The following is a 15,314-nucleotide window of genomic DNA, read 5'->3' as shown; positions in this document are numbered from 1 at the left end:
CGCGGCGCGGGCGCGCGCTCACCTGCCGCCTCCGAGCAGCCTCGGCCGCTCGCGCTCCGCCCACACCCAATAGGAAGCGCGCACCTGCGCTCGCAGCGCCAACCAATCAGTACACGACTCGCCCGGCGCATGGGCGGACCGCCTTCTCCCAAGCCCCGCCCACAGCCCCTGGATTGGTCCCGCGCTGGAAGGGAGGGGCGGGATCACCTGAATCCGTGGGCCTTTTCTACGAACTCAGCAGGAGATCTGGAAGGCGCATGCGCGGACCCTGGAGTTTCCGCCCCCGGGAAGGCCGTGCGGGGAGACCGGCCGGAAGCGCGAGCGCACCTGGTTGGGATTTAGGGATGTGAGCTCCTTGCGCACGCGCGGGCGCGCGCCAACCACACGCAGTGCTTGGGTTGGAGAGCCAGTCGGTGTCGGTTGCCGTGGCGCCGTGGGGCTGCTAGGATCCCCGTTCCCTGCTCCTCTTGGGTTTGGGACGCCCCTCGTCCTCCCTCTCGCGTCGTTTAGGGTCCGGCTGCAACTCTTGGTTGCAATACTCAGGTTTTCCCGTGTCTGCATCGTTACCGGGGAGACCCACGCTCTCCCTCGGCCTGGTGTGGTCTGGAGAGGCTCCGCACCTCCTCCCTAAATCCGTCAGGTCCGGGGCGTCAGGTGCGCCCCCTGAGAGCTGGAAGGTGGCCCGAGGCCCGCGCAGGGCCCGGCCGCCTGAGCCCTTTGCAGCGGCCTCCCGGGGCGTTCTCTTATTTTAAACCTCTGAAGTCTCCCTCCAGCCATTTCTTGGCTCCTGTTTCCACAGCGCCAGCTCTGGGTTGTGTTCAGTTCCCTTAGTGACCGAGCCGTGTCCCCGGGTAACCGAAGGCCCAATGCGCTCTAACGCCCCAGGCTGGGGCTCTCGCCCCGACCTGCTCACTGGGCCCTGGGGAGGCGAGAAGATTGCAGATTATGGCTGGACGAGGCCCCGCAACCCCCTCCCCCGAAGGTTCAAAGCCGTGGGAGCCGGGAGCCAGGACAGGGCACCGCTGGGGGCGAGCTGGGACCCGAGGAGGGGAGTGGCACAGGGGCGACTGCCCAGGGCGAACCCCTCCCGACACCTGCACCACTCCTGCCCAGCTTATGGCAAGTTCCTATTTTCTCATTTCTTTTTTAAATTTCACGAGTAACCTGCCACCGCCCCGAATGAGCTCTCCTGCTTTGCCCTTAGTGAGAGCGTGGCCCAGAGCCTGTCATACACGTGTCTGCTGGTGCTGGAGCCCAGTGGGTTTTTCTGGGCTACCTTTGCTTCCCTGGTTCAAAGGTGAGCATCTTTCTCCTGAAGGATTCAGTTCACAAAATGTTTGTGGGAGATTTTAAGGCTGTGGGACCATCGGATGGAAGTACCCGGGGAAGGGATACCCTCCCAAGCAGAATGGCAGGAAGTACGGATAGGATTCAGACTCAGCCTGGAAAGAGGCAGGAGCTGTGACGGGCAGCCGTGGTCCTGAAACGTACCTGTTGGAATTAGAACAACAGTTCTGAACTTTCTGGGTCTCAAAGCCAGTTTCACACTATTAAAAATGACAGAGGACCTCAGTATCTTATGTATGCTCTATCAATATCATATTAGAATTAAAACTGAGACTTGTTAAAACACAAAACACCAGCACACATTCACAGTCATCAGTGATGATGTCATTACATGCCACGTCCCTTCCCGAAAACTCCGTCATATACTTATGAGAGCGTCGGGGTGAAGAAAAAAGTGACCATATTGTGAGAACAGTTTGGCCTTTCGAACCCATCGAAAAGGTCTCAGGGACTCCCAGTGGGTCTCTGGAGCACACCATGATGGCTGTTGAACTAGAAAACTTGCTACAACCTTGACGGACACCTCAGGCTCAGCTGTCACCCTCCTCTCCTCCTTCAGGGGCCACGCCCCGGGAGCCAGGGCCCAGGTCTGGGCTGGTTGAGCTTTATTACTGTTATCGGTACTGATTTATCAGGCCTGTTAAGAAGGAAGTTCATGAGTGCCAACACACCTGCGTGGGCCCTGCATTCCTGGAGACGCCGTCACATCCTCCCTCCCCTCCCCCCAGGTGTGGCATCCCTCTTTACTTGGACTTTCCTTTGTAGAAGGGAGGGCCAGGCCATCGCTTCCTGGATCTCCTAAGCAGAATTTGCTTGAGGACTGCGTCACTCGCTGGGCGCCTGGGTTGTGTAAGGAAAGAATGTGGAAGACGTTTGACTTTGATAAAGGTGTGGAGGAGGGCAGCCCTTGCGTTCCAGGAGCTGTTAACAGGCGGGCAGACTGTCAGCTTGTTCGCCAGGCACGAGTTTCACCCTTTCTTGAGAAGCGTGAAGCCTGGAGAAACAGCACAGAGAGAATTTCTATTCCTGATCCTTCACTTTGAAGACTGACCCTAATCTCATTTCTCTCCACCGTCCCTCCCCACCCCCAAATCCTTAAGCTAAAGCTGACGGAGACCTACATGCAGAATGAAAAGCTGGTTCTGTGCCCGGGAGAATTAGTACTCACTGGGCTAGAGAGATAAGTAAAGTATCCGACGGCTCCATAAATTATAGGTTCCCAAAATCATTAGTCGGGAATGGGCAACCAGAGTACCACACCCACGCCCGTCGGACTGCTGGGCCCATGGCTGCCTCTGAGAGAAGTTAGCGAGGGCTGTGCCTCTGCTGTATCTTCCTCTTGACATTTCTGTCTTTCTGGCAAACACCCTGTTACGTTCCTTTGAAACCTGTCTTAGAGGTAGGAAGAGCCTGTAGTTTTCCGTGGTTTGTTTTCTGAGTTCACGTTTTACATAATGATACTTCTTTCTTTCCTCCTTCCTCTGACTCCTGGGGGGTTGCGGGGGGGAGAAGACAGACAATGTGGGTAAAAGTGTTTTTTAAGGAATTCCTCTTGCCAGCTCTTTTTCTCCTTGACTGCTCAAGTTCCAGTTTCGATGGAGCTGGTTAATAATTCTTTGAAAAAGAGCTGAAGTGTATATTTATGAATCTCAGGCTACTCACCGAAGCATTTTAAGTCCTTTAGCAGAGGTGGAGTTAAGTCACAGGATCCGCTCTCTGGTTAATGGCTTATAATGCTTTACTAGTTTGTGGGGGGCTGGGGTGGTGGTGCTCACAGCCGGAGACAATGAATTCCTGCCTGTAGACCTTAAGGAGCCAGGTGCCCTTCTGGGTGAAAACCCATCTTCATGGAGGCAGCGTGGGACACTCGGTGCCTAAGCCTTGCAGTGGCCTGGTCCTGCCAGGAGTCTGCCTTCTGACCTTTCCCTCGCTGGGACTCAACTTCTCCATGTGTAAGTGCAGGCACCAGATGAGGTCATCTCCACAGTCCCTGCCAGCTCTGAACAGTCTATGGTTCCCCAGAGATAATGGAGATTGATCATCATTTCAACATTACCGGGATGAACTGGAATGAAAAAATTAATCTCTCCGTCATGGTCGACAGACAGGCTGCCTCCATCAGCCAAAATATTCTAGTTTCCAAGAGGTGTTAATGAAGATGGTGAGCGTTGACATTTCTGAGAGATCTACCAGGTGCCAGGAACTGCTAAGTGCCTTTTCATGGATCAACTTATTTAATCTTAAGTTGCACAGAAGAGCTCTATATCTGGAGGCACTTGGATTTTATTTGTTTTTTAAGTCGACAGATGTTCCTTTAAGTCCTTGCTCTGCTCCTTCCTGCCTGGGTGACCTTGACCCTGTTCTCTGAACCACGGAGAGCCTCAGAGTTCTTCACCCCTCCTGAGACAGCCTGCCGGGGCTCTGCCCAGTGAGGGCGTATGGAGCTCCGCACACCGTCAGGTACAAAGCAGATGCTGTTGCCCACCAGGGTCTGGGAAAGAAATCCCTTAAGCGAAATGGAAATATCTAGTAAACCTTTCTGTTTTTACACAAGGCAGTTTTTTCATCAACATCTTCTGAGCAGCCAGGAGGCGGCCTGGCCTGTTCCTGAGGGGCAGGATGCAGGCTAGATACTGACCGCCGAGTTGCCCTCTCCCAGCTGTGTGACCTTGGTCAAGTTCTTAACTTCTCTGGTCTCCATGTCCTGTAAAATGAAGGTAATAAGAGAATTAATTGTCTTCATCATGTACCAAGCACTTAAGACAGGGCCATAAATGTCACCTCTTATGGTCATCATTGCCATCTAATTATTTTTATTATTATTGCCATAATAGAATCCATTAGTGTATCACGTATTTAATAGGCTCCACATGTGTACATAACACTGTGCTTGGCGTGGAGATGAAGGACGCCCACAGTCAAGAGTGCGATTCCTGCTGCCCGCCTTCCACAGTCCCGGGTAGACTGGTTCAGCACGCATCCTTGAACACCCACCAGGGCTCACACGAGGAGATCAAACAGGAGCGAGGCAGCTCTGCCCCGGGGATTCACAGTCTGGCCAAGAAGTCAGACCCAGGGACAGTGGCATAGTGTCCGAGGGCGGGCTCTCGAGTTGACCGTCCAGGGTCACGTCTGGCTCTACCAGGAACTAGCTGCGGACTCTTCCCAGGCCCCCCCACTCTTTCCTCGGGTGAAATGAAGGTGATATTAGTACTGACTTTAACTTTTAAAACTTTGTTTGAGCTGGGAGTGGGCTCTTGCAGCATTGCCCAGGCTGGGCTGGGCTCCTGGGCTTCAGTGATCCTCCCGCCTCAGCCTCCAGAGGAGTCAGACTAGAGGCTGGTGGCACTAGCCTAGCCCCCTACCTTCTTTGGTTAAGTAGTATCGATCCAGTGCCTGTTATGTCTCAGGCAGTTGAGGACATGGGCCCTGCTCCCCTCCTGTGCTATCATCCTGGTGGAAGAGACAGAGCACGATCAGTGAAAATGCGTGGTGCGTAAGGATCGGAGCCGCGGAGGAGATACAGACCAGAGGCGGGAAGGAGGCCTGGGGTAGTGTGGGGAGCCCAGCGAGGGCAGGTGGCAGGTGGCCTCTGGGAAGTCAGGTGCCCGGGCAGCCTGTTTCTGGGGCGTGGGGGCCGGGACCTTCTGGGCAGGGTTGGGGATGGGCTGAAGCAGGCCCGGTGTCTGGCACACGTAAGGGCTCTGGGGGAAGCACCAGCTGCTATTTTAAGCCCTTGCTCAGAGCTGAGGCCGGTGGAGCAGAGTGACTGAGTCACCGCGGGCGGGGCAGGTGCTCCCCGTGCAGGGCCGGCTGGAGCCCGGCAGGAATGAGTAGGAGGCTGCAGCCGCGGGCGGGGGCATTCCAGTGGAGGCCTGCAGGCCAGGCCAGGCGCTGGCCAGGGGCCCCTGTGGGCTGGGTGGGGTGCTGTCTGAGATGGGGGCTGGAAGGCAGGTGGATAGCAGCAGGGAGTGGCCCCAGGGGCTGGGGTGTCCGGTTTTTGCTGGAGACCCCTAAAATGTTTAGGGGCGGGGGCGGAAGGACTCGCTTTGTGTTTGAGTGGATGCACCGGAGCCGGCGCTCGGGCAGCCATCACGTCCACCTGCCTTGCGAGCAGAGTGGATTCGGTGGCAGAGTGTGTGAGGGGCCTGCAGGACGGGAGGGGGCGCAGCCTTGACTGACCTGCCCCTCCATCCAGCCTTGTGTGTGTTCTCGCTGTGAACCAGGCACAAGCCACTGCTGGGCCACACTGGGGAGTAAAACTTCACACAGGGAGGGAGACAAGGAAGCGGCCTGACTTTGGGGGCTGAAAGGAGAATGCCACCAAGCCTGCTGGCTTAAGAGCCTGCAACTGATAGCAGCCAGAGCTGGCCCGGGGCGGGCTCGCCTTCAGGCCAGGTGGCTGTGTGGCGGGCGGCAGGAGGCTGCACGTGGGCGGGCCTTCTGGTCCTTCCAGAGGGACCCAGCTCTCCGTGTGACACTGACCTCTGAGCGTTAGCAGCTGGTCAGATGGGACTGGGTAACTGGCATGGGAACAGAGGGATCTGTGCCCCCATCCTCCCTAGGACGGGCTGTGGGAAGAGCACCCAGCTGAGGCACCCGGTGGTGACTGGCGTGCAGGGGTGCGGGGTCCAAGCAGAGAGAAGTCCTGTGCCAAGGACCAGGGGAGACCTTGTGTCTGAGAAATTGGAAGGCAGCCTGGGGCTGCGGGAGGCCCTGGGTCGCTCCCAGCACCGATAAATTAAGTGGATAAAAACAACAAGCCTGAGGGCAGGTGTGGTGAAGCCGCAGGAATCCAGCTCCCAGGAGGCCGAGGCAGGAAGACCACACGTTCAGGGTGAACGGTCCTGGGATCGTGCACGACTTAGTGAGTTGTCTCAAAAAATAATCTGAAGAACTGAGAATGTCGCTCGGTGTCAGAGCACCCCAGGTTTCAGTCCCAGCACCAGTACTGTAAGAAGAAAGAGGCCCGGCGAGGTGGCGCTCGGCGCCCCGCTTCTGACCCTGGCTGCCTTGCCACTGAGCCATGTCCCCAATCCCAGCCCTTTTTATTTTTTATTTTGAGACAGGGTCTCACTAAATTGCTGAGGCTGGTCTCAAACTTACCATCCTCCTGCCTCAGCCTCCCAGATCTCCGGGAGGACAGGTGTGCACCACCGTGCCTGGCAGGACCCTGTGATTTCGGTGAACATCCTGGCTGTTCTGACCCTTGAGCATGTTTGGGAAATGCTGTTGTAAACTCAGGGGTCGTCGCAGGGTTCTGACCCCCGCAGGGGTCAGAAATGGGGATCGATTTGAGGAAAGCAAGTCTGCAGGCCGGGGCTCCAGGAGGCCCTGCCTTTGTGAGGACACGAAGCCGTGGGGTCTTGACTTAGGATGTGGAAGGCAGCGGTATTGATTTCCTGGGCTGCCATGAGGAGGTGCAGACGCGCCTTAGCCTACCGCGGGTTCCCGTTCTCCTGAGCCACTGGAAGCTGGAGGATCGCAGGTGAGAAGGCACTAAAGCCCCCCTCCCGCTGCATGCCCTGGCTTAGCTGCCCAGCATGCTGGAGAGCAGCCCTCCAGGTCCAGGTGAGGGCGGAGGACCTGGAGCTCAGTCCCTCCTGCTTCAGGAGGTAGTTGCTTCCGCTCCGCTAGCCTGCGAAAAGATCAGTCAAGATTGGAAGTCTGGCTTCTCCTGAATGCATAGCTTCGGAACCATCCAAAGTCACAGCCATCTGTCCCACAGGCCAGGCACCCAAGACAGCAGAAATGTGCTCTCTAGCAGTTCTGGACCCTCCAGCCTGAAGCCAAGGTGTTGGCAGGGATGGTTCCTTGTGGAGACTGCAGGACAGGCTGTTCCCAGGACAGGGCCCCTCTGCTGGCTCTGGTGGTTACTGGCAGGCGTTGGCATTCCTTGGCTCACGGCCAGATCACTCGCAGTTCTCCTGGTGCCGCTGTGTGTCTCTTTGTATCTGTTTGTATAAGGACTGCAGTGACTGGCTTTGGGGCCCACCCGAATGACGTCATCTTAAGTGATAGAGCCGCAAAAACCCTGTTTCCCAGTAAGGTCCCGTTCACAGGTACTGGGGGTTAAGGCTTCAACATATCCCGTGGGGGGACAATTCAGTCTTCTGCAGGGACATTCTGGTGGAACAGCAATAACAACAACAACAACAGCAACCACGTACTCTGAGCATCTGCATTCCGCTCTCACGCCGCTTCACACACAATGCTCCTATTCTTCACGGGCCACACTGAGTCCTGAGGAATGAAGCATCTGGCCCAAGGCCACGCGGCTTGTCACAGGGGCTGGACCTCGCTAGAAAGCAAAGGTGGGGCCGGAGCAGGAGGAAGAGAAGACGATGATGAAGTACCAGGAGCAGGAACTGGCCCTGCCCGGCTCCGGCTCGCTCCCCGCGAGGGACTGCCCGGCCCAGGCTCCTTACCTGTAAGGTGGTACCCGCTCCCTGGGTTTGCATGAGGCTCAGCGACACATCTGTAAGAGGTTTGGCAAGGTGCCAAGGACACGGTAAACTCTCAGTTGTCCCCCACTGGGGGTGCAGCTCGGCGGGAGGGCGCTCTCCAGCAAGAGTGAGGCCCCGAGTTCAAGACCCGTCACTGCAAGATAAAAATTGTGGCTATGACCCATGTTCTTCCAGTCTTGAGAAAAAGAGAAGAAATGGTTAGAGAAGCAAGAAGTCGTCAGGGACTTCAGCCCAGGGGCAGAGGACTACTGTTGTTTTCTTCTTCTGTCTTTGCTTTGCTTTCTGTTGTGTGTGCGTGTGGGTCCTGGGATTGAATCCAGGGGCACTTCCCCCAGGTACTGTTATTTTTATTTTTTTTAGAGACAGGCTTTCCCTACGTTGCTGAGGGTCTTGGGAAGTTGTCTGGGCTGGCCTTGAACTTGGGATCCTCTTGCCTCAGCCTCCCAAATCACTGGAATGACAGGCATGCGCCACCACGCCCCACCACGCCCCACCAGGTGCCTGCAGGTGGAGGAAGGGGAAGTGGGAGAAAGATCCCCCTGACTGCCCCCTGTCTGCCGGATGGATTCTCCTCATGCTTGACCCGTGAGAGCACTGACTGGGAACTTGGGGGCAGGGTGTAATGTCGGGGTTGCAGAAGGAAGAGTAGGCACGTTGCAAGCCCCATGTGGCAGCTACTGAGGACCGAGGACCGGGAGGCTGGAGGCAGGGAGGAAGCAGCAGGGACACGGGGCGCAGTCCTCAAGACCCAGCACGCTCCCCCCTCCCCGCAAAGCCAGTGATTGACTTGAAACCTTTTTTTTTTTTGGTACTAGGGTTTGAACCCAGGGCGCTTAAACACTGAGCTGATCCCCAGCCCTTTTCAAAATATTAGAGACAAGGTCTTGCTGAGTTGCTCGGGGCCTCACTAAGTTGCTGAGGCTGACTTTGAACTCTTGATTCTCCTGCCTCAGCCTCCCAAGCGGCTGGGATTACAGGTGTGTGTCACCACACTGAGCTTGAAGCGGTTTCTTCCCTTATGAAACATCATTTTGTTTGGGAGCAAAAAGTGTACCTGTGTCCTTCCCCCGCCCCAAGACACTCCTACAGGTAAGGAGTCAGCTAAGAGTCAGGTTGCAAGGCTGCGGCCTTCTAGGAGCCTTCCAGAAAAATGACACCCTCCAGGGGACCCGCCCCACGGCCCCAGAGTCTGATCAGAGTTCCTCAGGCGACTTTTTAAGGAGGAGGGAGATGGTTAACCGTGGAGAAAAGTTTCCAAAATGAAAATAAACCAACAAACAACCAACTTGCTGACGGAGATCCAGTGACTTAACCTAAGTTCCACATTAAGGAGGGAGAACAACATCGCTTTAGAAATCCTCTGTCCCTCAGGAGACACTTAAGAAGTGAGCATATTTTTAAATTTTTCAAGGAAGGTCAAATTTATGTAAGATTATACCCGTGGTGACAGAGGCCGGAGAGCAGCAGCAAAGCCAGCCAGAGATGAGCCCGTGACTGCAGCTCTTGGGAATCACAGGGGCATCCGTCCGCAGGGAAGCCTGTTCCCGGGCCTGCCTCCGCCTCCCTCAGCGCCTCCCCCTCTGCTGTGCCTCCAAAACGGGATGCTGGTGGCTGGGGACGTGGCTCAGTAGAGCTCTTACTTAGCATGTACAGGACCGGGGTCACCCCCAGCATGCCCCCTCCAAAAAAATTCATTCCCGGTAGTCTTGGTATTGAGGAGGCTAAGGCAAGAGGAAGCAAGTCCAAGGCCAGCCTCAGCGATGTGGCAAACCCTGCCTCGAAAAATAAAAGGACTGGAGAATATGGCTCAGTGGATCAATCCCCAACACCAAAATAAATAAATCAAAAATAAGGTGGGATGCGGGGCAGAGCCACTCCAGAGGGAGAAGGCCCCGAGCGGCCGCCTGGCAGGGAGGGCGCTCGCCCAGCACTGCGGGCTGCGGGCTGCATCCCAAAAAGAGATTCTTCCAGTGCACAAATATCCCTGACAAGTGCTGAGCAAACGGCCTCAGGACTGGCCAGGACGCCTAGGGTTCTCCTCTGCGGCCTGCTGAGTAGCAGCCCTGAGCTAGTGTATCCCACTTACGGATGTGGAGACTGAGACAAGACGGGCTGTCACTCAGGTAGAGCCTGCACACAGCTCGTGGGAGGCCCTGGGTTCCACCCCCAGTGCCAGAAAGCAGGGCAGGGAGAGGGTCAGTAGCTTGCCTTCAAAATTCACACAGAGGCAGGGACGAGCCTGGCACGAGGACCCAGAGCTGTCCCGACTCTGCCGTCTACTGAACAGCTGTGCAGGGAAAGCTTTTATAAAAAGTCAGGTGTTTTCCTAATTCCAGATCTGTTTCTGGAACGTGCCCTGGGGAACCTGGAAATGGAGCTAGGTGTGCCCAGCGGCCTCCTGAGCCACTGGGATTACAGGTGCATGCCACCATGCCTGGCTTCAAGACTCGTTATACTGGGCAGATGATTGAACCTAAAACAATTTAGATTGAACGGAACGATTGACAGTTCTTTAGGGATGTAGTGTCTGTCCTGCGAGGACATTTATCATACTGTACTGTAATTGTGACCTCAAGTGCAATGCTACTCCGAGTGTGGTCGGTGGAACATTGACCCCAAAAGCTGGTTTTGAGCCAGGCGTGGTGGCACACACGCGAAATTCCAGCGACTCCGGAGGCTAAGGCAGGGGTATCTCAAGTTTGAGGCAGCCTCAGCAGCTTGGCAAAATCCTGTTAAAAAATAAAATAAAAATAAATTACATTTTTAAAAGCGGAGGGTAGAGTATTTGCCTCGCACGTGCAAGGCCTTGAGTTCAAACCCCTGCTCAAACTAAAATATGAAAAGGCCGGGCACGGTGATGCACACCTGAAACCCCAGGGACTCGGGAGGCTGAAGCAGGAGGATCACAGGCCAGTCTCAGCAACTTAGCGAGGCCCTGTCTCAAAATAAAAATGAAAGGGGCTGGGGTCGTGGCTCCGCGGTAGAGCAACACACCCCCGAAAAAGTACTTAGATGAGCTCTGCATAGCCTTGCCCTCTATGGCGTTCAGCACCGGAAGATGACTCGCTTTTTATTAGGGTCTTTTGTGGGCGAAGCCTCCCTTCACTCCTCCAGTCTCTCACTGTCCAGCATAGAAACGGACTCGCCCAGGCCTTCTTTGACACACCCAGCTTGCTGCTGCGACAGCGTGTCCCATGGCACTTCCTCTTCACCGCTCACGTGACTTCCTCATCCTTTTTCCTGGCTGCCTGGCTTTCCACGGCTTAGGCGCACAGTGCTTTGCCTGGGCAGACTGGTGACGGTGGACACTGAGGTCAGTACTACTCAGGGTGCTGCACCGACCGTCCTGCGTGTGTCCTGTGCGCGTCTCCAGAACAGACTCCCAGAGGTCCACAGGTGTGCACATCTTAACCTGGTGCACGCTCCCAAAGCCGGCCTCCTGAGAGAGCACCGGTCACCAGACTTCAAGGTGACAACGTTCACTACTGGACCCGCCCACCTTTCGTGGGTCAAGAGGTAGAAGCAGGAAGGAGGTGATGTCGCCTGGTGAGGAGGCAGAGGCAAGGCGCGCCTTCCCGCAACTGCTCACTGAGGTCCCAGCGTGCGGGTCAGTCTCTCAAAAGCCCGGTGGCCAGTCCCCACGCCCATGTGGTGCCCTGCAGAGTCCACCTGGAGGCTCTGACTACTTGCTTTTGCGTCAGATGTGAACCTGTGTCCTTGTGGCTGTGTCTCGGGCCCCTCGGAACCTGACCTTGTCGTATCCGGTGCAGCTGGTGAGTGACGTGAGGGTCTTGGAGCAGCCGGGGTTCCAGCCTTGGCCCCAGCTTTGTGGCCTGAGACGCGGTGCTCTGGGGCCTGGGGCTGGGGCCAGGGAGCCAGCCCTGCAGCTAGACCGAGGCTCTGCGTGCAGGAGGCTCTTGGGTGCTGGTCCCTTCTCTGTCCTCCTGGGCTTGAGGGGGTCTGCTCCTTACCCAACAGGGACGTCGTCCCAGCAGCTGGGCTGTCAGCGCATCGGGAAGAATCGGGAAGCGCACGGTCGGTGCACCGCCTGGCCTGCGAGGCAGGAGCCTGCTGCCGAGTGACCTCCCGGCTCCTCTTGCATTTCGTTTTGAGCCAGGACTGTCCCCGTGTTGCTCAGGCCGGCCTGGAAGTCGTGCTCTTTCTGCCGCCGCCTCCCAGGTAGCTGGAATGACATGCACGCCTGTCACGCGGCTGGAATTTAGGCTTAATTAAGGCCAGAGGTTACTCAAGGCTAAGAAGTGGCTGCGTGGCAAGATCCTCTGGGCACCCCGGCACACGTGCCTTCTGAACCCTGAAGGTCATTGTGGTCTTCTTCCTTATCTCCTGGGGATCTAATTCTGTCAGTGACCCTCTCTTTGGTCATCCAGGGTTATCACTTTATTTCTGACCTCCGATGCCCTATGTCCACGGAGTTGCCTGATTCTAGACACCCGGCAGCAGGTCCTTCCCTGACGCCCCTCAGGTCACACCTTCACACCTCCTACCAGAACTGAGACCGCATGCAGCTGGGTATGGTGGTGCACACCTGTAATCCCAGCAGTTTGGGAGCCTGAGACAGGAGGATCGTAAGTTTGAGGCCAGCCTCAGCAAATTAGCGAGGCCCTAAGCAACTTTGTGAGACCCTGGATCAAGAAAAAAAAAAGACTGGGGTGTGGCCCAGTGGTAAAGCGCCCTGGGTTCAGTCCCTGGTACCAAAACAAACCCACGTGCCCAAGTCCCCGCCTGGGTGCTGTGGCCAGAGCAACCAAGCCCTCTGCCTCTGCCTCCCCACCTGCCCCTCCCTCAGTGACACTGGGTGCTCTCTAGGGTCCCTCCCACTTTGGTTCCCGGGATACTGGCCGCCCCTGGTGGAGAGGTGACTGTTGACCTTTATGGGCATGACTTCACCAGCCGCCACGCCCTGGCCTAGGAGCCGCGACTGTGCTGGATTTGTGGAGGAGACCGAGAGCCAGCCAGGTACAGGGACGGGCTAAGGCCACGCAGCCGGGAGGAGGCGGTGCTGGGACTTGAAGTCCTCGTAAGTGTTTCCAGTCGCTGGAGCGTCTCCAGGGGCGTGAGAAGGTCCGGGAGACGTGGAAAAGGCCACCGCTCCCGTCTTCGTTCCTCCTTTAGAAAGACGGAGGGCTGTTGAGTTTCCCTTCAGAAGCCTGCAGCACGGGAGCTTCACGGGGTCCCGCAGGACCCCGGCTCGGCCTCTCCCGGGTGCCGGACACCTGGACACCAGGCGGGTGACCGGGCCCTGCAGGAATTCGGTGGTTTCATTCTTACTCCATATCCCTGCACGGACATCACGTAGAGCCCAGCTGTGATCGACGGGTTAAGGAAGCAACAGAGAAAGACAGAGCGATGATTCTGTTCGCCTGCGTGTGTCGGCCACAGACAGCACCGAACACAGCCGAGGTGTCTCCCACCTCTTAGAAACCACCGCGAAGATCATAAACCTTGATTAGTTCTTTTTTGTTTCTGCAGTATTGGAGGTTGAACAGAGGGGTGCTCTTTCACTTACCTATACCCTCAGCCCTTTTATTTTTTTGAGACAGGGTCTTGCTAAGTTGCTGAGGCTGGCCTGGAACTTGCGATCCTCCTTCCTCGGTCTCCCGAGTCACCGGGACTACAGGCGTGTGCCGCTGAGCCCAGCTTCTGCCGGCTTTCCCCGGGCCGCTTCTCTGTTCTGTCTCCTTCTACGCTTGCCCTCTGTAGTTATTCTCCACAGAAAACCAGGATCCCAGGGAAACCTGAGTCAGATCAGGTCGCTCCCCCGGCAGATCTCCTGATCTCTCTGCGAGTCAGTGCCAGTCTTCTTGCCGTAGCCTGGGACGCAGCCCGGGAGCCTCCGTTTAGCCTGCCTTCTGCCAGCCCTGCCCGCGCTGCGGCTTGCTGTAGGGTTTGTCTCTGGCGGGCACGGGAGCTGAGGAAGGCACAGACCTGCCCCTTCTGCTTTTCCTCCCGTGTCTGGAACAGCTCTGGACGCTGCCAGGACTCGGCAGTGAGCGAGGGTGACCTTCACCTCCGGGTACAGTCCCGTGTGGCCCAAGGATGCTTCCGTCCAGGACGGGTGGCCCACAGGGTGGTGGTCCCACGGGATCCCATGGAGCTGAGCGATTCCTGCCGCCGGTGCCGGAGCCCTGGGTCGCCAGCCGCGTGGAAGCGCAGCGCGAACGATCCCGCGGGGTAATGACACTGGGCTTGTCTCCGGCGCACAGCGTTACTCCGCTACGCTCCTGAATAGCTGCTCCCGAGATTGTGCAGATACTCAGTGAGAGGCCGCCTGGACAGCTGGCCACGTCTGCCGGAGCAGCCCGTCACCCTGGGCTCATGGCGCTCCTGTGACGTGTGTGACACAGGCTCCGCCACCTGTGGACCTCCCTGCCCAGCGGGCGCCGTGACGCTGCACACCGCAGAGACCCCGAGAACCCAGGCAGCGCAACACCCCTTTACCTGGCGAAGAAAGGACCACGGGAGGCCGGCAGCGACGGCCAGGATGCCACCAGGCGCGATGGCAGGGCGGGTGCAGATGCACGCTCTGCCAGGGCCCTCGGGACTCATGGGAGAGGCCGGGGGCAGATTCGTTCCTTCCAGGGGCAGGAGGCAGGAAGTGGGCAGGTGGCGGTCATGGGCGTCGGCCAGGTGTGGGCCTCTGCTGCGCTCAGGACGCCTGGGAGCTGCTCTTGTCCCTGTTTAAAATGAAGAGGCGGCCGGCCGAGCTGAGGGGCTGCCCGGCCACCCAGTTCCAGTCTCACCTGGACCTTGCTTCACTGGGCCTGGGGCAGGGTCCCTACTCCGCCTTTTTAATTTCTTTTCTTTGTCAATGGTCCCGGGGTGGAGCCCACGGCCTTGCACAGGCTAGGAGAGCACGCGCTCTGCCCCAGCCGCCCTCGAGCCCAACAGCTGCCTCCCTCATCCTTCCCTCCCTCCCTCTCTCCCTCCCTCCCTCCCTCCCTTCCTTCCATCCTTCCTTCCTTCCTTCCGTTTTCTTTCTTTCTTTCTTTCTTTCTTTCTTTCTTTCTTTCTTTCTTTCTTTCTTTCTTTCTTTTTTTCTTTCTTTCTTTCCTTCTTTCTTTTTTTTTGGTACTGGGGATTGCACCCAGGGGCCCTCAACCACTGAGCCACATCCCCAGCCCTTTTTATTTTTTATCTTGAGACAGGGTCTCATTAAGTTATTTAGGGCCTTGCTAAATTGCTGAGGCTGGCCTCGAACTTGCAATCCTCCTGCCTCAGCCTCCTAAGCCACTGGGATCAAAACCACCTTGCCCAGCACAACATCTGCCTTTTTAAAGAGCCCCTGTGGCTGTTCTTATCCTCGAGCAAGTTGAGGAACACCTTACTGTCTGGAAAAGGCTGGATAAACAGATGAACTAACTTCACAAGTCAATTCTGCTGTCCTCAGGGCTGTCACTCTGTCCTGGGGGACTCTTGTCCTTCAGGCTCCCTGGGTGTCCCCGCTGGAGTGAACTCTCTGCGAGGAGCGGGGCCCGTGCT

At 56.8% G+C, this 15,314-nt stretch overlaps 1 long non-coding RNA gene across 1 annotated transcript; it reads left to right on the top strand.

Annotated features, from left to right (window-relative positions):
* Window positions 1-336: 336 nt before the first annotated feature.
* Window positions 337-4,140, top strand: LOC306653457. The gene is made up of 2 exons (XR_013761726.1): window positions 337-3,807; window positions 3,902-4,140. It is a non-coding gene; the product is annotated as an uncharacterized lncRNA (long non-coding RNA).
* The last annotated feature ends 11,174 nt before the right edge of the window (window positions 4,141-15,314 follow it).

Source organism: Sciurus vulgaris, assembly GCF_902686455.1.
Source record: "Sciurus vulgaris genome assembly, chromosome: 2".
In the NCBI taxonomy this organism is placed as follows: Eukaryota; Metazoa; Chordata; class Mammalia; order Rodentia; family Sciuridae; genus Sciurus; species Sciurus vulgaris.
This window is presented reverse-complemented; position numbering and strand designations above follow the sequence as displayed.